At 40.5% G+C, this 19420-nt stretch overlaps 1 protein-coding gene across 1 annotated transcript in view; it reads right to left on the bottom strand.

The window, feature by feature from the left end:
* LOC139137307 (uncharacterized) overlaps positions 1–19420 on the bottom strand; it is a 622870-nt gene that overhangs the window by 32812 nt on the left and 570638 nt on the right. The gene's annotated exons all lie outside the window — the stretch shown is intronic.

Genomic DNA, 19420 nt, shown 5'->3' with positions numbered 1-19420 from the left:
AACACCTCCCTAATAGATGCAACAACTCTCTTGTTCTGCTATTACTCGGTGCACAGACTCTAGAAGCCCTTCGTGACAAAACTATCATTACCCTGTTTGTTAACATTTGCCGTCTTAAAAACTCTACAGAACACAACCTTGCTCTTCGTCAATATAGTATGAGCAACTTCAAGAGTAAATCCTGGTTTAATACGGTCGAAGATATCCTTCAAAAATATGATCTTCCAAATTTTTATCAGCTTCTTCAAGAACCTCCATCGAAGAACCAGTGGAAAACCTTGCTAAGGATTCATATCGATACATATTGGCATTCAAAACTCAAGAACGATATTGCATCGAAGCAGTCAACCAGATTCGTTAATCTCCAAGCCTGTTCTTTAAATAAGCCACATCATGTTTGGTCTTCAACTAACACTAACGTTCGCGACATTGAAAGAGCCTGCATTAAAGCAAGATTTCTTACTGGAACTTACACCTTACAAGCTAACAAAGCTAAATTTAACCAAAACCAAGTCGATCCAACCTGCAAACTTTGTGGAGATGGAGCAGAAGATAGACTGCATTTAGTGTGCCATTGTACTCATATGAACCACTTGAGAGACAAATACTTTCCACTTTTATGGGATATCCTTGCTGCTAACAATTACCCGACCCTCATTGGCTCCCTTAAATCATCCAACAAAGATTTGCTCCTATTCATACTGGACGCTTCTCATTTCATTTCACCAAACCACATGGAAGTCATTTGCAAAGTTGAAGATATTTCCAGGCGCTACTTATTTGCATGTCACGTCCTACGCATGCGCACTTTGAGCAATATTGATAACCTTTATTTTACCTCACCAGAGGGTGCTCCTACATAACAGGAGGGATTTGTATCAACCAAACAACCATGCCTTGGACACCTTCATGCTGACAATGAATGACTGGACTGGCGCCCGTCGATTGGCTTTTCTCGTAAACAGTTACATGACTGGCCATCACATCCACCTCTCTTAGCCTTAAGATTATGGCGAGAGTTAGCCGCAGTACTGCAGGTTGGCGAGAGTGTCCAGCTTTGGCTTCGCCACACCAAAGTCCGGGAGGCGGCGTAGCCAAAGCCACAGTCACCTGATAACTGTTTTCTTCCGCTGTCCCCCACGCGCCTCACATATGCTCCTCTTTTCAGGGGAACAACGTCGTGGGCGCAGAGTGAATAAATTTTAGAAAACAGGTGACTGTGGCCAAAGTCGGACAAAAACGTCAACTTCAAGTGAAACTGACCAGTGCCAGGTAAATACTTAAACTGACAGGGCAAGTTATATATCAGGTCCAGTTGACTTGGGTTCGGGGTCGAGTTGACTTGGGTACGGGGTCGAGTTGACCGGGGTCGAGTTGACGCGGGGTCGAGTTGACCTGTTACCCTCGCGGTTCTCGCCCACAGGCATTCGACTCAATGCCAGCAAACCGTCACTGGATGCAACCAGTGCAGTAAGCGATTACACACCTTTTATTCTTACTGGTTGCATCAGTGACGGTTACTTAGTTTGCTTGCATTGAGTCGAATGCCTGTGCTCGAGCCACCTCTCTATGTGCGTAACAGCCTATCACTAAGATAGCCGTCATTATTTACGGCCTGGGGGAGGGAGGAATTTCATCGGAAACTCCTAAATTTCAAGTAACCCCCCTGCCACTTAATTAGAGTAACCCCCTCTCTAACTCAGAAATTTTGACTGCCCTCCCCCCACTTAGAAAAGTGAAATACCAATATATATATATATATATATAGGCCTATTTGTAAATTTACAAAAATACAGCCACAAGTGACAACAAAATACAGATAAAAAAGCTCACGCGCTATAACCAGTATCCAACCATATACTATTGTTTAATTCGGATGTGCATCATGACAGGGTTTTCACTAGGATATCTGAAAGGGCAGAATTTGAAAGTACGGGGGAGAATACACGAGATGCTGAGGGGGAGAGCATCAGAGGGGACTGTCCCTATGTTGCATTGAAATTTTAAGAAATTGATGCGTGCAATGCTGCAGTCTGGTGCAATCTGAGAGGTGTTTTTTAATTTTGGTTTTAAATTGTTTTGTTTTTTTAAGTAAAATATATACAATGTTCATTTTGATCCAACAGGAATTTTACAAATCTTTTCCGTTACATTCCCAGTCATTGTTTAAAGTACACCACCAAGGCAATGTCAACAAATGCGACTGAAGACTTGAGTTAAAGCAATTACACACCCAATGAATATCACAAATCATACATATTTACTGAGATATGAATGACAGATTAATATTCTTTTCTTCATCATGAAATATCTGATCAGATGGCATACAACATGACATTGACATTCACCAAGTGTTTTGTTTTCTAGTAAAATTTGAGACAAAATGTTAAACTTTAATAGACATAAATCTGCCAATAAAGTATTACAGCTTTGTAATGATATTTACTTCATTATTGATTTCAATCTCTTTAGTAGACTTGACAAACATTCTAACGTTTATTCTAACACTGGCAGCATTGCATTTCTAACACAGTGCAGCAATTGAGTAAAGCAGCAGAATACAAGTAACATGATTGGGACTAATTTGGGATAATTGGATGATGAAGTAATGTCTGTTTAATTTGCAATTGTACGCTCATTGCAACATTCAGCTATGGGGCACTAAACACTTTTGAGAAATTTAAATCATTTGAAGATCCAGTTCTCCAAAATTAGTTCCAATCGTGTAAAATACAAATTCATGTACTGTCACTCTGTATGCACGGTCACTCCAGAGTGACCGTGATTCATGGTGCTGAGAAGAGGTTTCTGCTTCTATAGATACCCATTCAAAAATGCCGCCGTAGGCGGCAGCTCCAAAGACAATATAATTCTGTTTTCAAAGATTCTTGTTCAAAAATGCCGCCGTAGGTGGCAGCTCCAGAGACCACTGAATGCTAGTCTATCACCCAAGGGTGCATCACAGCAATTTTTTTGCAGCCTTCCTAGAAGCAGTTTTTTCCTTCCCTTCTGCAGAGACAATTTTTTCCAGCATTTGGCTGGCAACAATTTTTTTCTCAGAAATCCTCCAGCCCCCCTCCAAAATCAAATAGGCCACCCCTAAGGAGAACTTTTAACAAAATAGGGACAGCAGAACCCTGCATATAGTTGTACAATAGTCACGTAACCCGGGGGGGGGGGGTTCTGGCTAAAAGATGCTCACAAGTGTATCTGTTTATCTGGAACATAATCTGGAACCAGTAGTTAATGTTGTGTATGAAGGAAGAAGCCGTGTAACGTTCAACCATATACTCACTACCTGACTGGTACCGACAGCTATGGAAGCCCAACTGTTATGATGTATTATATACTTGTACCCGCATCATTACGAAATATTGAATATGAAGAAACAACAACAACAACAAACCGATGTTCTTAGTACATTTTATTAGCAAAATAACAACAAATGCGTCAACCAGAATAATGAGTTCCTTTACAATGAATGATCGTGGAAGATGCAAAACGTAGATTTAAACATAACTTTCGGCGATTAAAAACACAGAAAGATCTCTGTGTTACATTAACTTGAATGCACATGTGTTATCACAAAACGTTTGCAGCAACAATCATGATCTCACCTAGGTAAGCAGCATCTCTGCATTGAAGAATATATCACTCGGCAGAGTTAACAAGAGTGACAAAATCCAAAGAAATCAGAATGGCTGAAGTATATTAAAAACTATATGAAACTAAAATGACACGAATATTTGTTCGTCCGCAGAAAGCATTTGATAATGTTTATTTTTCTTTAACCAATGCACTGAAATACGTTATGAGCAGTTCACTTCACATTATTACACACTGCCGGAAAGATTCCTCCAAGGTTTCATTACTCCAAGGAACGCTGGCTCAATGAAGACAAAATTGACTGTCGTATTTTGTTGTCTGTGATTCTTTTCGAATACAGACCGTAATTTTGAAGTAAGGTGATACAACATTGACCTGAATGTAAGTAACACGGAAAGTAAAATATTTGAAAGACAACATATCGTGAGTAACCTTATTTTTACTTCGAATTTTTCTTATTAAATTCAAAAAATATGAAGTTCATAAATGATAGCATGTAATACTGACTGGATACAATATTATACCTGTTAACTGCAACAAATCTTGTATGTTTCAAGTTGAGCCGGTTTTTTACAAGTGTTTTGGAATCCAAATACACTGACTATAGTACGCATGTAAACGGAACCATAGTGATATTTAAGGAATCCAATCAGTTTGTTATTCATAAGAAGCTATCACTGACCATACAGTACAAATCATGAGAGATGGTTTACAATCTTCAACAGCAGAAATGAAAATACAGTGATAAATGGCAATTTGGTGCAATTACATATCTTTTTCATCGTTGCCTATTGAAAAAATGGGTAATCTTTGCTAGTATTCATGTAAATCCTACTTGAACAAATAACTATGGCATTTCTCTGACAATGAGAAGCTGCATCATCATAAGAGACAATATCAACAGGAAAATATTTCACGTTGTTTTATGTTATAAGATTATTAATATTAGTCTTAGGCTATGCAATGGAAATTCATGAATAAGCAAATTATATTTATAAAGAAAGCTAACGTAACCTCCACACGTTTTACCCTCCATTTAACTACTAATTCTTGTATTGCAGTTTGGAAAACACTTCAAGTAATGATTTGTTTCTTTTTATAAAGATAGTTTTTTCCGTTTACTATACATCAGCTTTACACACTGAAACGTAAAAAACTTGCTAAGTGTTGAAAAAATGTTTTATATGAATTAGATGATTAAGCTTACATGAAAAGTTACAGTCATAGAAGATAAATGGAAAGAACAAATATAAATGATTGCTTTTTTGTTTGTTTGCTTTTATTCAGATATTCCTTAATGTAGCCTTCAAACGTTTGACCATTCGGCAGGAAATATGCTGCATTACCGGTATGTTCATTTCGTCGTACTGAATCAACGAAACCGTGTCTTAACCGAGCTTCGTAAATCACGGGATATAAGCACATTCTACCTTATATTAAAGAGCTATTAACATTCTAACGCACTTCAAAAATCGGCTCTTGTTATTTACGCTTAAAACGTTACTATTTAATATGGAACATAAACAAACACAAATTTTCTGTCATCAAACATCATAAGTAGTAAAGTAAACGGAGTAAACTGGGATTAATAAGAATTTTTACACCCATTTATTCATTTATCTACATGAAGCGAAGGAAAAATTAACCATCCATGTAACTAAAGTATAACCCTGACCTATATACGAACTCACGCACGCGCAGCAGTGCATTGTCCTGAACTAAGCGGGGAAATTCCTGCTGAGCATGTTTATACACGTTCCGAAGGTGTACGGGAAATTCCGTGTGAGTCATCACCATCAAACTAGCCTATATAAAGGAGCCCCGTTGTCAGTCCGGCCGGCCGGTCGCGGAGTCTAGCTGATGTTGAACACGAAGTTCCTATCGGTGCGAACTAAATTTCATATCCATTTAATCCATAATGTCTTAGGTATCTTTCCAGAGGCGGACTAAATCCTTCTTGTTTTTGAATTTCTAGCGCCTGATGAAATATGTTCTGAATAAGTTCTGACCCCGGAGCCTCTCGTTCGATGTGCACCTTTTTCTTGTATTTGTGTAAGCAGCTGTTTATATTGAACATAATAATGTTTATATTTCTCTCGTCTCTTTGCTACACCCGTTTTCCCTTGTATTACATCAATAACAACACCAGGTATAGGAGTTAAGGCTAACAGTACCGGAACTGTCGGAATTGCTGCTATGACAGCAGAACTTACAAGAATTCCCTTAGTAATATTGAGAGCCATATCAATTCGACCCATTAATTTATAACTTCGTCGATATGCAGCACTTGTTCTTTCTATGTAATCAGCCAATTGTTCAACGCTTTCAACAACTGAGATGTGCATTTTTACTGTATATGTAAGGGGGGATAAAAAATAATTGTAGTAATATAGAAATACAATATGGCAGAAGGAGGAGAAGATATACCACTCCAGGATTTCGATGATGCAAATTTAAATGATGATGATGCTACTGCTGAAACATTCTTTATAGACGATGATAATGCTCTTGCAGAAGCTGATCCTTTCCTGGCTAGCCCACAGGTTGATCGTTTGATTGACAGAGAAGAGAACTTACACAAGATATGGCTGAACAACTCTTAGACAAATATAATATTACTAATCAGTATGCACGAGACGAATTGATTATGAATGCTGAGATTAAGGTGGTGATCTGTATTATAAAAAAATCAGAGTTACAACAGATAAAGGAAGTAGATTTTTAGAGAAATCTCACATAAAAAGTTTAAAAGGAGGTTCTGAATTTGTAAACAAAGTATATAAATATAGTGAGCCCGAATATGTGAGTCGTACATTGCATTCTGAAGATGTGATAAACGATAAAATACCGGTTGAGAAGATGACGCCAGAAGACATGGGTGATATACAAAGATGAACTGACAGAGTTACGACAAGATGCTTCTGGTAATGCAGATAAAATACAAGCTTTTGAAAATAAAATCGAACAATGGAACAATCTAAACCCAGAATATAGAGCTATTAATGATGAATTAAGGATTGCGAATATGCGTCTTGGCGAGCTTAACAATGAAAAAGTTAAAATAAGGCTAGAGAAAAGAGAAGTTGAAAAACAGTTAGAGGAAATTCCTGTAGAACACACCCAAGCAAAAGTAAAAGCTGAAAAACTACTAGCTGAACTCATAACAAGAGAAGCTAAAATTGACAATCGAATTGAATACGAAAATGGTAAGATTAGCGGGGCACGTGAAAGTCTGGCTACGACTAGGTCTCTTCGTGATGTAATTTCCGATCCAGAATTGTCACTCAGGCTGAAGCTGACAGAGTTATTTAAACGAAATGGTATTACAATCGCTGCAATACTGACTGCCCTTGGAATGACAATATCAACAATTGCCCTGGCTGTGACTAAGAGGAGGGAGGAGGGGAGAGGGAGGAGGAGCAGAACTGGCGGGTCTGGTTCAGGTCCGCCCAAAGTATATACAAAAGCGAAAGAAATTGTAAAGCAATTTGGCGAATGGTTAAAACACTTGGCCGCAAAAAGTGCTGCTGCAATACCAGGTTTAATCGGTCCCTCGTCAGTTTTCTATTAAAAACAGCAGGATCGGTGGTCGGATTTGTTGGAGAACAGCTATGGATATTTTTAACTGGATTAACATTAGTCATTATAAATAAAATTATGTATTAATATATGACACCCCTACGGCATCAACATGTTTGGTGAAAAGAATATTGCAAAGTTTCTTTCCAAAAATAAAGACCTGTTTGGTTTCTCTGTCGAATTGGAATGGTGCAAACTCCGACGGGTAAATCGACATATCCTTCGAGCAAATCCAGGTGTCCGACTCAAAGATGATAATCTATATCATAACATTTTAGCTTTCGTGAAGGAATGTCAGAAGACTAACTTCTTTAAGCGACTAGAATTCATAGCTGTATTCCAGGATACTGAGGATGACCAAGAGGCTCATCATCTCCAAGAATATTGGGTTCTTCGATTGATTCGCGACACAGGCAATCGATTTATCTTTCAGGCAGACGGAAATATTTACGTAAAGATGTGATTTTTCTTCTAAGTCATTATATACACGAAGTGAAATGTAAGATGTGATTTATTTTCTTTTTTTCTTCTACTATATACATTACACGAAAATGGGGTACGATAGAACATTATCACCGACTTTCACCAACCGAATACCGAATGGAACGAAGTCAGAAAGAACTCATCACGTGATTGCTCATAATCCAAGTGAGGCAGATCCAGGCCAGACACTTATCATACGATGTCCGAAGTTAGAAAGCGGATACTCTTAGTTCCAGATACTTTCGACCTGGTTTTTGATCTCGAAGTAATGGGAGATGAATATAACCGAGTAGTACAAAATGTTGCAAAAAATTGGTGGAGCGTATGAAACTCACATTTGAGGGTCAGACACTTTTCGATTTGAATAAATATAACCTTATTGAATGTTATCGCGATCTCTTCAAACATAAAAAGGAGAGAACTAACATGACACTGTACGGAATTCAGAACGAAAATCTAAGAAAATTGAGAAGCGGTTCTACCGATGCAGATCAAAACGTCGTGGGCGATAAGTTACTTTTCGACACATATAAAACAAAATATGCTATTCGTCTCACTCACCCCCTAATAACAGTCATGGAGTTGCATACCCAAAAGCGTTAGGGAGTCATATTGAATGGGAAATTACGTTGGCACCCGCCCCCAATTACTTGTCAGTAATCAGGTTGTTACAACCAATTATAAATTAAAAAACATTCAAATGGAATACGAGACAATTTCTGACCTCGATCTCGCGAGGTCAACTGCTGGTTATTACAACGGTGGAAAAAGTTACCTTTACGAGCATATACATTATTTTAGAACAATCCCATTCAAAGAATCGGACACGGTTATCAATGAAAATATAAATGTACCACGACGTAGCATTAGAGGTATCGCTATACTCTTCACTAAAAATCAGAATCAGCAGAACTGAACAGTGAACTTTTCTTTAACCCATCCATTGAATCTGTGTCTGTATCAATCGAAGGCATTTGCAAATAAAGTGTACGCTCAGAAGATGATACCAAGACAATTTTGGCGAGAGGTGCGACGGTATTTTGCTGAAGATAAAGATTGGTGTGAAATTGATATAGATGAGGCCGATTATTTGAAGAATAAATTCTGTCTGTTTATCGATCTGCGTAGCTTTAAAGATATTGAGTTTCATGGAAATGGTTTAAAAGTAATGAACACAAAGGACGGAATTCAACTTGAGATCCTGAAGAAAGACACCGCGTGGGTGGCGATGACGCTCACAATGATAATATATTTGCCCACATTTATGTTATCAGTGATGCCCTGGTCTCTATTGAAAATAGTAGATTAATGTCTTTACAATTTTAACCGTAACCATGACCCGTCGTCCGTCCTATCGGCCATGTTTCTGCCAGCCATTCGCCCGTGTCTGGATTGTATAGCTGCACACGTTTGATATCATTTGGCGCCATCATGATTTTACTGCGCTTTTCACTACGGATTTCTCCAGCCTTTTTCCGTACAAACTGTACAAACTGTGCCGGCTCCGGCTTCTTCCCAGTTTCAAATAGATCTTTATAATCTTCAAAGTTCAAATGTTTTCTAACACAAACATCTTTCACCCCTTTATTTTTTTCGTCTCGGAAATTGGAGTTCGAAAAGCATACACTTTCGAGCGTATGCCGACAAAATCAAGAATAGGTTCACCATTCAACTCATCTTTAAATTACCTATCACTTTTTATTAATCTTCGGAAAGTTGGGGGCGGGCCGCTCATCCCACTAGTATCATATATAGACTTCTCACCATTCTTTTCAACATCTTCTCGGACTATATCATTGAAAGTTACGTCCGGGTCCGGGATCGGTACACTGTAAACAAAACTGTCAGTATCCATGTAGGCTAATCGTATTCCAGGGAACTGGGCCCGAAAGTAATTGTAATGCGTCTCATACATAAGCAGCTTAGAAAGTTCCAGTACTGCGGCGCCGATGAAAACTGGTTTTACATATCTATGCTCATCCGTTTTCAGTTCCAGTAGGGCACTGTCGCAGGAATCGCCATCCTCTTCGGAAGTTATGAAAGTTATATGTTTCATCTTTGGATTATACTTCTGAATCTTTTTACGTCCACTATCCGTGCCGTTCCAGTCCGAAACAAATTTAAAGTCTCTGTACTTTCGAACATCTTCTATTGTCTTGCCGAACATTGCATTATTCATCAGCTTATAGAAATTCTTTCAAAATCTGTCCTCCCCTTTGCCCTCATTTTAGTGTTAAAGTCAATATATTTCGCGAGACATGGAGCTTCATCGAAAGCAAGCACCCGATAAATCTTTTTCAATCTCATTCCCATCCGAAGATAGAATTCCAGCAACTTGTAGTGTAAGACATAGGACTCTCTATCCATCACACTTGTAATCAGTCGACCGCCCTGCCTCGGAAATTCATAGTGATGCGGTGCTAATGGCAAATCGCTGTGTTCTTCATGTAATTCGGGGGGATATTCTAAGTCTACTTCTAGAAAACTTGGTGGAAAGGTGGCGCCGGGTCCCCACGCCCCGCCAGCTCCACCGTCTCGGCCCCGCCGGCGGCCCATTCGTCCCACTCTTCCATCGTCATCCAATGAAGTCCGCCCGTAGGCATTGGCTGACTCATTGCCCAGCCGTAGAGATTGTTTGCATCGAGATATTTTATTTCGGTCACCGGCTTCTCTGGATCGTAATTCCCGTAAGCCGGATGATTTGTCTGTAAGTAATGAATATTACACTGGCTGATACCGCCTCGAATCCCCGTCTGTACGAAATTCATCTGCTCAGCATCTTGAATGAGCCCAAACTTATTACCTGTGTAAAGTAACATAGCATCCCATGTCAAGCCGGGCGCTGACATATAGTGGGCTGGATCTAACTTATATGCTTCTAACATGTGTCACGGAAATTTTCGAATATATTTGCAAGAAGTAGAACGTCAGTCTCACAATAGAATTCCATATAATCACGAATCGTCTTACATCCAACTTCGTCCCATACTCTTAATGCATGTTCGTAATCAGACTCCGAAATCCCCTCTTCCGTCAATTCGCTATAAAATTCCTCCCTCTCCGGGAGCTCTCCTCTCCAGTCTGTCAACCGAGTCTAAATATTCGTAGGGAAGAAACCTTTCGCCCTTTGAATGTCCGGTACGAAAGTGGCGCCGCCGTCCCACTCCGTGGCTCCGGCACAGTTTTTGCCAACTTCGCCAATGACCCCATCATCAACTGAGCACTGTCCATAAACTTTATAGAAAAGAAACGTTTCTTTATCTCCCTCTTCCCTCCGCAACAACAATTGAGGCGTGAAAAATAAATGTTTTCGAGAGACCCATAATTCCTCCATTGCTCGTCTTAGCTATAATTTTAGGCTCTGGTCCGGACCCCCATCATCTCCTTCGGTAACGATTTCATGTAATTCTTTCAAAATAAAAGAACCATCGTATCCCTTGAGGTGTGAAAGTAGATAGGAATGGTTCTCGACGGCCGGCATCCTTCGCAATAGAAGGTCGCCTCCTCCTTCACTACTCGGTATCCTGCCGGCTCTCCACATGCAATACAGACTGGATCACATCCGTCGCGCCGGTAATTAGAAGGATCCCTCATCGGTATTATTTTCCAATAATACGATTTCGAATAATACTCGGCCCGTTCTTTCATATCCTTTAGAAAGTCTGTAACACAGGAGAGACCTGTGAATGTTCTTTTACCATAAACAGTGGGTCGGCCCGGGCCTCGTTCCGAAGGTCCCCCCCACCCCCGTTCCACCATAACATACGAAAGACAAATTGGAATGTGCCGGCCGGTCCCCTTCTCAATAATTGCCTCAGTATCTGCATAGACGACGTAGGGAGAAGGAACCTTCTTCCGATGTCCTTCAAATTGACACACTTCCTTAGGAAAATCTGGCTGGGCAGTGTCTGTTCCACAGTATACCTGATGTTTTTCTAATTCTTCTGTTGACTTAAAACCTCTTTTACAAACCATACAAATACACTTCCGTCTGCGCTCATTCTTTCGATTAGTACGAGAATTACGAAGGCGATTTTCCGCAGTAATTGGTACGAAGTGAGAACGGCCGCCGTCTTCGCCAACTATCAGTAAGATATTTGCTATTTGATTCCTATCGGCTTCACCTTCGGCTCCGCCAGGGGCACTATATAACACAGTTATGTCGGACGGGGGAGCGGATCATTTTCGTAGATCTGAAATACTTGAAGTTTGATGCCTGGATTTTGCTGCTCGAAGCGCCTGAATACAGTCAGATCGGCGGGCGTAGGAAAGGGAATACCTTCCAACAGTAGTCAGCCATAAATGGGACGTACGTATTCCATTTTCTCCTTACCTGACCACATTTCTTTTCACGAAACTCGGGGTCGGCCAACTTTAAACTTGCTACGACAGCATACTGAAAACAATTCTCAGCCCCCACCGGTAGAATAAAGATCGCTAACACAATGCTTATTTTTTAACCATCCGGGAAGTTGGACTGCGCCAGCCCCAGCCCCGAGTAAAACTTCTACTAGAATTACTTCAAAATTAAGTATCTCCTCGAGAACGAGACCAGAACCCTCAACATTTTCAATTGTATCAAGCATACGATCGTAGCGATCTATTAATTGTTGCCCCACATCCGATCCCGATCCTCTTACATCTTTTGTGTATGTATCATTTAATTTAACATACAATGAACGCGGTTGTGTATTACCAGTTTTCGGATCCGATAATTTGACTTCCATTTCGGTATAAACAGAGTACATCTTTCGCCCCTTTAACCATACCTTCAATATCCACCAGCTCCCGATATCCTTGACTCGCTTGACTTCAGGAAATTCTTTTCGAAAACTGCTCCCTTGAATGCTGTATGTAATCGACGGGCCATAATAATCTTTATGATATATACTATCCTAAAAATTTTTAAAATGAAAAAATAATTATTCTATGATAGGTCATCAAAATCCACTATAATATTTTTGGCAGCATTTATTTGTTTATATATCTCACCTAATCTTTCTAAGTCGACTAGTTCTTCCACATCTTGAATTTCTGGTTTATTAGGCGCAGCACAAAATATTAATCTCTCAACAGTGAAAGAAAGAGCACGCTTACTTAAGCGCGGTTTAAATGCTAAGAATTCTATCTTACTACCTTTTCGGATATTACGAGGTACAATAGCAGGATTTTCTCGGACTGGTAGTAACGGACTCACTGTTTTAAAACCGCAGTCAATTTCTTGAACCATATCAATACATGTAGCGAAATCGTGATTTCCCCTCTCCCTCCCTTTTAAACTGAAATTTAAAATACGCCACTGGCTGAGCCCCTCGCTCCCTCGCTTCTGATACACTTTAGATGGATTGTAAAATCCAGTAGTATTCTTGGAGTGAGCGGCCAGGCTTGCAGCATAACTTTTAGCAGTGCTTGCATCGAAACTTTCACCTAGGGTACGGAATATTATTAAATCAGTAAACTTTTGAAGACTCAGTTGCCAACTGACACACACCCCATCGCATGTAGCAGGATCTCCTCCCGAACCATATTTAGGTCCGATGTTGAAAACTACTTCTAGCTCACTGTCTACGTATATGAAAGGATCTACATATTCACCAAATACTAATTTGCCTCCATCATCAATTTTGATGTTTTCTCCGGTTTCAAGTATTTTTATTGCATCTGAAATAGAAAGGATTGTCATTGTCTTATCGTATATATCTTAATAAAAAAAATTTTAAAAAAATTTCTATGATATAGTATCCCAAAAATGTCATACATATTCATAAATGGACCAACTGGAAGTGGTAAGAGTTACGATGCAGTAAATTTGGATCCGTATCACGTACCAGAATTTGACACTAGTTTTTCCAGCAACATTGCCGACTTTTATAATGGGGCCACGTTTCGATTGCCGATTTTCAGACCAGTTTATAGAACATACGCTTAGTTTACAATGTCAGGCTGGGAGGAGGAGGGAGGGGGAGGGGGCCTCCCTTCAGAACAATACATTATTTGTGACTCTTCCATAATTCAACATCTGACTTTTTCTCGAATCCGGGGCGTTTCCACGGAGTCGGAAGAAAAAAAGATTGTTTCTAGAGCATTTGACCATTTGACCATTTACACAGTTTCATTATCATATTCAAAGATATGCCTTGGGATTATTGCAGGCGGAATGTGTTGACTCGAGCCAGGTCGTACGAAATAGCACGCCTTAGAAGAACTAGAAGAGATTCACAACAAGTTCAAACAGACTTTCTTAGAAATTTGCCACGACTACAGACTTCCATGTTTGGTAATTCGGAACGCTCTTACCCCCCTCGTTCTCAAGAATATACTTAATCCAACAATTGATACCGAGACAGTCGGACCAGTAGAATATCCACGAGCTTTTGACTTTGGAATTGCATGGGGCAGCTCACGCGATAGCGGCAGCCAGGGATTTTTAATAGACGGTTTTCAGGAGGAGGAACTTGAAAAAGCGTACTTCCCACCTGGTCAAGAACAACTAGAACAACCTCGAGTCTCACTAAAGAACCTACACAAACTTCTTAACGCTTGTGAATCTGTGTGTGCTTATAATGCTTCGTTTGACCTACGAGCACTTGACATTATGAAACCCTACGGTTCTGTAACACCGGACTTTGAAGTTACTTGTCTATGGCTCATGTCAGTTGTGTACATTATACTTCAACCAGAACTTATAGATAAAGCTGAAAAAGGGGACTCGAAAGAACGGACTATGGCAACATGAGAAGTCGTTTTGAAGATCTTGCAAACTTAATATGTTCAGGAACTGAGGGGGTACCACCTCATCCACATACGGCCGAAAAAGATGCAGTAAGTGAACATTACTTACGACAGTACATGATAAATACTTGGCCAGGTGGGGGGTGGAAGTGGGGTGGTAAACTGACACTTTCGGCTTTCAAGAAATTAAGACTTTTTCCATGGTACTTATTGAATAACTTTCGTAAATACTTACGTTAGTACTTACGTAGTACTTGACAAGTACCATGGACAGGAACTTACGAGTACTTGACAAGTACCATGGACAGGAACTTACGAAGTTCTAATAACATTTTCCTCTGGCTCCCAACTATTGAAACTTTCTGGATAACCTTTCCATTTTATCAGATAATATTTCTTTCCTCTAATTTTTTTCGTCTTCAAAATTCGTTCTACTCTGTACAGCTCGTCGCGTTCTGAAGGTGCGCTCTGAAGTTCATCAGAATAGAAAGTGCCGAGTATTTCCTCTCCATTCAGATCTTTTATTTTGTAAACTGGCGGCGTTCCCAGTCCAGCTGCGTACACAACTTTTGAAACCACGAAAATCTCCTCTGTCCAATTTGGTAAATATCCTTTCTTAAAAGTGGTCTTGTATTTTGTAATTCGGACCCGTTCTCCCGGCTTGAATTCAGGGTTGGCTCCCCCGGCTGCCAACTCAGGACCGAATAGTGTATAAAATGCCTGCCAATCGTTCTCCTCTGTTACGTCCCTGGGTTTCATTTTGATACTTCCGTGAACGGTGTTATTGTAATTCTCGAGAAGTTGTGGGTAGAATAGAAAGCCATTCACGTGTCTGTTTATATGTAAAGTATTTCCACATCATCGTCTTGAGGGTTCGATTAAAACGTTCAACGACGCTAGCTTTTTGTCACTGTAGGTGTGAAACCAGTGAATTCCCACCTCCTCCAACCACCCCTGCATTTTTCGATTAGTAAATTCCCGCCCCTCATCTGTCTGAAGTTTGTCGGGCCTTCTCCCGGATTTCTTAATCACGTCTTGTAGTGCCTCTAACGTATCATCAGCCGTTTTTGACTGTATCGGCCTGGCCCATGCGTATTTACTGAGCACATCGATTACTGTTAGCATGTATCGAATGTTACGGTTCTCTTTTGCGAATGGGGGAGGGAATTCCACGAGATCCGCTTGCCATTGAGAGTCTATCGATGTTACAAAAACGCGACGGCCGCCCCGGAAGGCACCCCCACGAGTACGAGGTACCGGTTTATGTAGATTATAAGTTAGCTGAGTTTTTAACCATCCTGCACCTCTTTCTTAGTGACGTTGGAGTCCGCTGGCCCGTGCTGCGTCATACAATTTTTGTACACCTCCAAAACCAGTTTTCGGGTTGTAATATAATTCTCTAAGAGTGCCTTCAGCTTCCATAATTGCTATATTATACGAATAATTTTATGTCGTACGGAGGGGCATCTATATAGTACCAAAATCGGCGGCACCGGACCCTCTATAAATCTCATACTATACGGATGCCGTAAACGAAATACTAGTTTACTGAATGGCCTACTTTTCAATTGCTTGATTAGGCCCACGGCTTCCCGTTCTGACACCTCCATTCCATATTCTTTTATAATAGTTTTGTTGTCTATCTTGTTCGGTGTGTAAAATAGTACTAACATCTGTATGTTTTCCCTGAATGGTTTACTAATACTAGTATATTGTTGAGTCAGAACCCAGACAGATAATCCGTCGTGCCTTGCGCTGAAACCAAGTTGGACTAAAACGTTACTGCGCTTCTTCATATCTTTGGACGAGGCGCAGTCGTCGAGGATTATTAAAGTGTTCGTTCAGCCCATTCTTTATGCACGTAGGTTAATGTATCATCCACTGCATCGAGTCCGACTGGAAATATAAACACATTATCATCGGTGAAAATGAATCTTCTATTATACGCTTTATTATTCATGAATGTTGGGCAAATGAATATCACATATTCGAATTTCCTTAAGTACGGACCGGTGAGGAGGTCCAACATAAATTCTGTTTTGCCAGAATATGTCGGTCCAGTTATAATCATGTTGAATGGTGGGGTTACGTATATTGACATTTCCTCTGGATCTATATACTGTAAATTAATGAATCTCTTCTAGTTCTTTTAAGTTACTGGTTCGAGTTAGATGAACCCAGTCACATCGACAGCATCTGAATGAACTATATAGTTAGTGACTTTATTCCAGTACCTACAATAGTAATGAATATTGCTAAAGATAACAAACCAATTTTACCATATTCGTGAATAGGGTCTACGCTGGTCGTAGATGCTGCCCGTTCTGGGGAGGGGAGGGGAGGGGCCCCGAGTCGTGTCATTGTGAGGTGACTCTCCGGGCTCGTCCTGCCACTTCACAGGATCCCCTCCTCCCTCCTTCCATCTCATGTACAGCACTTTCTCGAACTTCCGTGTTTATATCACCGTTCACACCCCGAAGGACATAGATTCTGTTGCGTATTGCAATTCATTATTATAACCTGAGATCGCCGGGCCCGAAAGAATGACCATCTCAGACGGTAAGAGAAGTAAATTGGGCGAAACTGCCATATCAAGTTTGACACCAGTATTCATTATTGTGTCTTGATATCGCCTATAACTGATTACTTTGTCGGTATTACGAATTTCATCTTCGAGGAGAACGCCAATTCTTTTCGGACTTGCTCTGCACTGCCAGTATCGCCCACAATGGTACTGCGAATATTTGCTTGTGCGCCAAGTATGCAATATAACGTAGGCTTCAAGACTTTCGTTGAGGCGAGCGAGACCGGCCTTTGTTAGTCCCGAGTCTCCTGTCAGAGGAATGAAACTATTATATTGTCCCTCCGATCCATCATTTCGGAAGAAATAGTAGTGCGGTCGGTCTTTGTCGGGCAGTACATGTTTTTTCTTTCCAAAAATGGTATGTGTATAGAAAACACCTCCGTCGGCGGAGAGGAAAAAGTCATGACCATTGTATATCGCTTTTGGCTGTCGAACAGGCCCACGATTAGTGTAATATTCATATCCATAACCAAGACCTTTATTTTGACCTTTTCGATATCGAAAGTCGGACTTCGTTGGACTTATATTTCCAAATTCTGTACATAGAAGTTCATATTGGACGAGATTGTACGGATTGTCGCCCGCTTTGAAGGTGGGGTATCGTCTGGAAGTGCAACGCCCATTTCGTGAAGGATCCGACGTATTGTAAAGTATACATGGAAACGGCAGAATGATCGTATTTGGGCGGAAATTTCTTATCAAGAGATGGGCGAATGATATACCACAACCAGTAGTGCTGCACCATACAGCGAAATTCAGTTGCTGGTCCCAGTATTTCATCTTTGGGCTGCCCAGCCAACATTACTTTCTTTCGCTGATCGATGAGTGATTACGTTATCTTTAAATATATCCCGTGGATGAAAAGTAAATTTATCTGTCGGCGTTACATATATTTCTAAGTCCATGAGAATAGGTTTTATTCCCCCGTCCGGTTTGGAAGGGGGGTATCAGCATGCTGTACTGTTGGTATGCTCGTCTTATTCAATTGAAAAGCAACTGGGAATAAGTCTGTACTCATTATTCGTGTTTCTATATACAGATAGATTTAAATGGAGGAGAATTTTCTCGGAATCCCTGTCGGAATCCCTATCGGTACGGTTCTGTTAGGGGTACTAACATTCCAGACTATGTTAATACTTTATTTCGGATTCAGGTTTAAACGAATTTTTTATTTTTTACTAAGAATAGATAACATACTGCAAACAATGGAGAATTTAATAAAGTCATCAGCAGCGGCAAATATGGCAGCGCCCTACCGGAACGGTTCCGAAGGGGCTTCGGCGCCTTCGGCGCCTTCGGACAATAATCAATCCATAATAGAGACAAAACGTGAAAAAATACTCTGTGTCATCGCAAGTGGTCAAAGTAAGTTATTTTTTGGTAAGGAGTTTACAGTTAGAGAAGTGGAAACGTGGAAAGATGAATTCATAACACGAGCCTTTAAAGTCTATGAAGCGAAATACAGTTCTCTTATAAGTGATACCATCACTCAAAGTTTCATAGATCTAGGAGCCCGTGCAATAAGTCAGGTAGTTCCAATCGATGATCGAGATAACTATGCCACTGATCTTAAAAAGGATTTTATTCTAAACAGTGAAATAAAACGATTATCAGGGCGGATAGCGTACACGTGGGGGCCCCTGATTGCTCTAATTTCCACCGGTTTAATTACGGGTAAACATTTAAATTTTAAAAAAATCGGGTTTAATATAGTACCTGAAATAAATGGATTCAACTTCGCCGACTCAGCAAACGAGCTCCGTCAGAAGCCCCGCCGACGGAACCCACACCGGAAACGACTCCGTCAGGGACGATCTTCCTACGCCACAGCGCAACATAGAGAAAGTGACGTTACCGACGAAGCATCCAGGAGAGTTGCTGCGGGCAAGAAATTAGCGGAATGGAACAGGCAAAACAGGAGAAGAAACTAAAAGCAATGAGCATGAGAGCGATGCGGGGAGCGACTGATAGCAGACCTACCGCCTACAATGAAAGAACAGTGTGATAATAATTCACGCTGGTATAATAAATGTTATCTTGTTTTAGGAATTGTGGGAGTTTCATTGACTGCATTAGGACTATATTGGGGGCGTGCTCGGCATACCCCCTGTCCCGTTAATCGATCGAGTCCAGATCGGAAAGATCCTCCCCAGAAAGCGAAAAAAACAGAGCACGTAGCAGCTCCCTCCGGAACAGTTCCGACAGGGGAGGGGGAGGGGGAGGGAGAGGGAGGACCCAGCTCCTCTACATTGTATGAGATGGATTAACTCCCCATATTTTTTATTTTTATTTTTTATTTTATATACTAGTCAGCAATCATGGATATTAAAACAGTTGTAAACACAATGTACGATGGTATTGTAATCGCAGGACTTGCGATGGGATATCTTATGATCTCCAGCAAATTTCTGAAAATAGAGGTTGGCGATCCAAGTC

This window comes from Ptychodera flava, chromosome 1, assembly GCF_041260155.1.
Source record: "Ptychodera flava strain L36383 chromosome 1, AS_Pfla_20210202, whole genome shotgun sequence".
NCBI lineage: Eukaryota > Metazoa > Hemichordata > Enteropneusta > Ptychoderidae > Ptychodera > Ptychodera flava.
Note: the sequence above shows the minus strand (reverse complement) of the source record. Positions and strands in the feature narration are given on the sequence as shown.